Here is a 6,775-nt window from a genome sequence, read left to right as displayed (position 1 = left end):
AAAATATTTCTGAATCGTATATCGCTGTATATATTACTGTTTTAGATACGTATCATACTTCATTTTTTGAAACCGAAATTTAATTACAAAGCATTCTAATAATCACTTCATTTTAAAGCTTATGTTCTTAGCAAATTCATACGAAGAAATGCACAAAAATAAAACGGATTTCTTAGAAATTGTCCACTTAAAGTGTAGTCTGTGACATAACTCGTTTCAAAGCAAACATCATTTTGAATTTAATTCCAATTACCGTACACACCTTACTTAGCATATTTCTGATTCGTCTCCTACGTTGTAAAGATAACATAACATATTGTGATGTGACATTATGAGGGGTTTCTTATTGTGATTATGATATCTGTTTTATTACATTGGAAAATGGGGAGTATATGTGACTCAGAAATGTACTTAATTTTTTCAGTAGATAGATTTGTTGTAATTCAAAAAGTGTATAAAGTTTCGTTACTAATACAGAAATAAATATAAATTGTATATATTGTGAATGTTTCGTTTTTGAATAAATCTGATGTGAAAAATATGTATTACATGTTTAAGTTAGCTATTGTTCATTGTATTATTTCAAAGTGCTTTAACTGAAAGAATTAATTGAAACAAGTATCAAAAGTAAGTGGATTTTTTTTTTTTTTTAAAGCCTTTCTTTCCTCTACTACTTCCTTTTTTAATTTCCCACATTAAGAAAGGAAAATGAAATCTTATTCGAACAATATTTATCATTATAAGATGAAATGAAAGAATATTTAATCTCGTTAATGTATTAGTATGTTTATAGGAAGAAATAGGTCTCATAATTGTTTAAAACATTTATTGTTCAGATTTTTTTCACACTTCAACTTTTTGTAATGCAGCTTAAGAAAAAGCTTATCACAGCTTGACACATAATAGCAAGTTTTTAAGATCAAAATTGTGTACTGTCTTGGTTTCATAAAGAAAGTCATAAATAAATGTCATCTAAGTTTCAATGTTTTGAGATTTCTTCTAAAATGTGATATGCACTATTTACCTAATTACTGACTGACTGACTGACTGACTAGAAATACACTCATCATTTAATATTGAAAAACAGTTATTTTTAAATGCACATGTTTTTTTTTATTATTATTATTTTAATTTTGTAATTTATATTCTCTTCTAATAAAAAGTAAGGCTGTTTCTCTTATTATTCTATCATAAAGAGACAATCTTCTGTTGAAAATCATCCATAAAGGCATTCTATTATCACACTGTACAGTTTGATCTAAAAACTTTCATAGTAAAGGAATGAAATACAAAATTTTTTTATTCTAATACAACTTCATGCATAAAAAGTGACACGTACAGATTGCCTCTTCAAATAAATCCAATAATTCCAAAACGTGCAGTTACAGATTTTAAATGAGCTTCTTATATCTTCTCAAAATACTTCTTATTTGCTGAATTGCCATATATGATTGCCTTTGAAAATTTCACGACGTGTTAATACGTAAGTATCTCTCATGCTTTTAAAAATACGGTTTCTGTTGTTTACGAAATGGAATGGCAAGTCGATTCAATTTCTGCCTCAATGGGGAAATATTTGTCATGTTAATATTTTTCTTTTAAACGACACATAAAGGCCAGTACTGGTAAACAAGGAAAAAGTGAATCTGCCTGCTTTTTGCATATTTGAATAATCCAATGCAAAAAGATGAAAGTATGGTTTAATATGAGATTACTTTTCAGCTCAATACAATTTTCAAATCATACTTTCAGTTTATCAAATTATGACAAATTTGAATTTACTGAGATTTTTATTTCTTGTGTGTAGATTTAACATTAACCATGAAAGCTGTGTATGGTTTTTTGTAAACAAAGCTACATGACAATATTACAGTACCTGTTTTGAAACAGCTTTCATATAACCTATATTGTTTATTATCAATTTTAGTAGCATTCATGAGCTAATTAAAAGAAGTTTTTTTCATGTTCAGACATTTGATGCTTATGCAGGGAACCTATGTGTGTCCATGTGTAGATTATGCATATTAAGTAAGCAATGTTATTTATAAGACCATATGTAATTTTAGCAAACATTGAGTTTGATATAGGACAGTATTCAATTTTTTTTCCTTCCCTTAAAATTACGTACTACTAATGTCAGTTATTCTGGATGAGTACAATAAAAAAGGAAATACATGAATACTTACTTTGAAATACATGAATTTTCAACTGACTTGGGTTTATACTTCTGACTTGGAAACTTTATCCTTTTTTTTTTTCATTTATTCAAGTTTAGGTAAGTATTTACCATGCGTAAACTTTCCAACATGGTAATTTGGCCACCAGCGGCTGAGCGTTAAAGTCGCTGAACACTGGTAGTTCGAATCCAGCAAACTCGCTGGCTGCATGGGCATTTTCGTGGTTTTCCCTGTCTTACATATATACAAGCCAGTTTCCCTTAGAAAGTCCTCCATGAAGGCATCCCTCTCTTTAGGCAGATAGCCCTAGTTTGCTTTGCCATAATCTCAATAAAACCAAACAAAAAACAACATGAGAATAAGAGAATTTTTCCGTAAACTGTAAATTATTTGCCACTTTTTACAAGAGTAAAAGGAATTGCATTTTTGTCCATATGTTTTAACTTTTTAGGTGAAAATCGATCCATGTATACATGTACAAACTAATTGTGTTTCTTATCTGTTAAAAAATTAGAAACAAACACTTCAATCATTCATCGTCAATTTAGAATTTAAAAAAAAAGAACAAATATGAAAATGTTCATGCTTCCTGTTAAAACTGACTGTGGACGTTTGACAATGTATATTGAACTGGAATATTTTGCAAGTTAATATATGCTTCTAAAAATATGGAATGGCAAGTCAGTCATACTTCTCCAGTGATGTGTGCCAAATTGCTAAACATATCTGAGTAAACAAAAAGGTAATTCTAAATTTCTATGTATGAAAGAAATTTCCAGATTACATAAACAGTATTTTTCAGTTTTCTACTCTTAGTATTTTCTCACATATCAATAATTCATTTTAAACTATATAGCCCACCAGCGGCCGAGCGGTAAAGACGCTGAAAACTGGTAGTTCGGTCTTTTGTTCGAATCCCGCGTATGGGCTGGCTGCATGGGCGTTTTCGTGGTTTTCGCCATGTGTAACGTGTATACGAGCCAGTTTCCCTTAGAAAGTCCTCCACGAAAGGCATCCCTTCCCTAAGGCAGATAGCCCTAGTGTCCTTTGCCATAATTAAATACACCACACCACACCTTATAAACTATAATCATTTTCAGAATTAAAAAAAAAAATTAACATTCATTGAACTGTCTTATTGTTGGTTTATGAATGCAAGGACAGTCAATGTGCTTTAAAATTCAGCATTCAGATAAATGTTTACTGTTTTGATGAGTAAATGTGAAAATAGAGTATTACTTTTGTTTCTCAGAGAATGAAGATATGATTTCTGACAATTTGATCAATTGCGTCATATGTCAGTTAATGTTTTTGTTATATTTCAGTTCATAGAACAGAGTAAAACCTTCAATAGATTTCTTATGTCATACTGTGAGTTAGCAAATAATGCATAATCTGAATTTTCTGTTGCTTTTGTATAACACCTCGCCTGAAATCGATAATACTTAAATTTACTATAGATATGCTCTTGAAAACTGTTATGATTTTTAGGAAAAAAAGAAATATACATTACATTTTTTAAGATCTGTGTGCATACAAAAACAAGCATGGGATTTATTTATCTTTTTAGAATCTGTGTTTGTATCACCTATATTGTATATTATTAATTCCATTATTATTCTAATAATAAGTCAGAAATGATGAAGTAATGAGTAACTTCCAGTAATGATCAAAATAAGCTTTTTACACATTCAGACATTCATTCTCCTTAATCATAAGGAAACATGAAATATTCAATACAAGTTCCTGTGTAGGATGAGCATGTGAACTAGTGAATGATATGCAATTTTTCAATTTTCGGAAGCAATAAGTTTTATACACTATTTAATCTTCGTCCCCCCCATCCCCAATAAAATATCTTTATATTCATTTCAGCTATTCTGTATAATTGGCTTACCAGCAATACATTACAGAGTTTTCAAATATATCTTTATTTCATGCAAACTTAATTGACATATTCTTTTTTTATTCAGGTTTCGCTACTTAATTCATCATGTAATGAGGTTTGGAGAGTGTTATAACTTGTAGCAGTTACGCATTATGAATAATAACCTATATATCCGTTAAGAGAAAATTTAAAGTAATTCATTCCAATTTAAGTAACGAAATTGTTCCTTCCGACACACACTGACAGATAGATAGACAGACAGACAGTGAACGTTAACGTTTAAATCAAAACGATTACGGTTAGGTCTGCGTGTTCGCGAATTGACAATAAATTTAAGATAATTGCTAATCCCCATTTTTAAATGAAAGTAAAATGCTGAATTTCCTTCAATGCTTAATATTTTCTAATCTTTTCAATTTTTTTTTTTTTTCCTGGAAGACTGCTCAAAATGTAACATATAGTTAAAACTGTAACAAGAATGAGTTACCTCAACTTAGCTGAAGTTCGATTCTCCTATCCCATAATTAAATTTCTTACTGCTTTCATTATTTTCAATTACTGGTGGTAAGATTAATTTAAAAAGAAATTTTTAATTTCAATAGATGCATTCCAAGCAGTCCAAAATATTCAAGCAAATGCAAAAGCATAAAAACAGTTCTACAGAATGCGTGTTGATAACGGTGACATGAATGTGACCGTTGGAATTCAAACAGCAATTTGAAAGAAATAGCATTATGTGTGTTCATAACGATGACGTGAATCTGACCGTTGGAATTTAAACAGCAATTTGAAATAAATAGGATTGTAGTTCGTCTGTTACTTGCGTTCTTACACGTATCTACAAAGCTGATATATTCAGTGTCAATCAAATTAAATTTCGTAGTATTTAATTGTGTTTCAGTTAACAAAGGGGTATCTTGTGTGTAAGCTAACATGAGAAACGAAAACAGAATTATAAGGAACTAAATAAATTTTCATCTTACATATGAAAAATGAATTGCACACATTTGAAATTTTTTCTTTATTAATAAAATTGAAGGAAAATGAGTGTATTACTTACAAAATTTATGTATTGCATTGTTTACTTTACTTTTTCCTAGTAGGTCATTTAATGTAGAGATTTCAAATTCCAAACAGTGCAAATTAAGGGTGTGTGGAATTTGAAATCAATTTAAAAGGTAAGTGCATTTTCTTTTCTTTTTTCTTCTTAAACCTTCAATTCTCATTCAATTTCACTCTTAGGCAAACTGGAAAAAAAAAAAAAAAAAGCTTACATATAATATCAATAGTGTGGTGTTTCCTTTCGATCACTTGCAGTTCTCTAACACATCTAATATCCAGTTTCTATTCATAATTAAAATTTTTTTCAATACAGCTTCAGAAAATATTTAACTAACCTTCAGAAATACCAACTTTGGAAGCAGAATTGACAGTTTATGAATAAAAAATTCATTGTTGTAATGCGATTTATAGTTGAGGAATAAGGATTTAATGTATCTATGATTGCAGGAAGTTAAGTATTTATCACAAAAATGAAACTTCTCATTTATTATGAATTTACTCTGTATTACAAATTCTTATTTATTTTGTCTTGATAGGAATTTCATGACGATTGCTTTAATTGTCTCCCTTAAGAGTGTTAGTGTAAATTATTTTCTTTTTAATGTCTTTGCTCCTACTGTAGGCAAATCTCACAAGCACATACTATCAGTTTCAATTTAAAGAAAATATCATGATTTCATTATAACAAAGAATTTGATCTTGGTATACAAGAGAATAGATATGACAGTTAAATATGCAAGGATTGATAACCATATTTGAATAATCAAGCAAGAATATTCCAATATCTTGATTCCTTGGTATGTATGCATTTATATATAACTGCTGTTAATAACTCGAACAGTATTTTCAATTGAACTTGCAGAGCAGTTTCTCACATGTTAAAAAACTACCAAAAAATATGTTGTTTGAAAGTCTTAGAAAGTGACTTAGAACTACATCTCTTCACTTAGTCTGATAGCCAATTTTGGATATTTAAATAAACCAATTCATGAAGGTGACCAACTTGTACAATATCAGATAGTCTTCAGCTCATTAAAATTATAATTAAATTCTGTAAATTTACAAGTAATGGATATTAATGGAAATTTCTTTTGCTGATGTACAATATTTAATGTGGGAGATAATCTCAATTGCTATTTCTCTACTTTTGAAAGACAATTTTCAGAAACAAGCTACCTCATAAGCGTGAATAAGATAGGATCCATATAACAATATCTGTTTCTTGTTTTGAAATAGTATTCCTATCACCTATATTATATGATGTTAATCCTAGTAATGATAATACATGACAATTCATACATGAAAAGTACTGATAAAAATTTTGATTCTTACACATTCAGACATCTGATGTTTATGGAATGAGCCAATCTTTCTTACACATTAGACTTCTAGGAAAAAAATACACACACAGAAAAGGGAAAAGAAACTTTGAAATGCAATTTTAGTATTTTTATGAAGCTATATTTTCTAAGGAGGTTAAAACACTGTTATTCTCTTGGACACAGGTAGCATTTAGATGAACGACAACCAATGTGTCTTATAAACAGGAATGTCTATAATAGACCGAGACTTACGTTTTAATAAGTGAATGACTGTTGAGCAGGCAGGAGACTGACTAATCAAGTGGAAATTTCCTCCAAACCTACGT

This window comes from Stegodyphus dumicola, chromosome 11, assembly GCF_044657685.1.
Source record: "Stegodyphus dumicola isolate Sdum_Otavi_A_Nest chromosome 11, ASM4465768v1".
NCBI lineage: Eukaryota > Metazoa > Arthropoda > Arachnida > Araneae > Eresidae > Stegodyphus > Stegodyphus dumicola.
The sequence above is the reverse complement of the archived record's forward strand: the minus strand, read 5'-3'. Positions refer to the sequence as shown.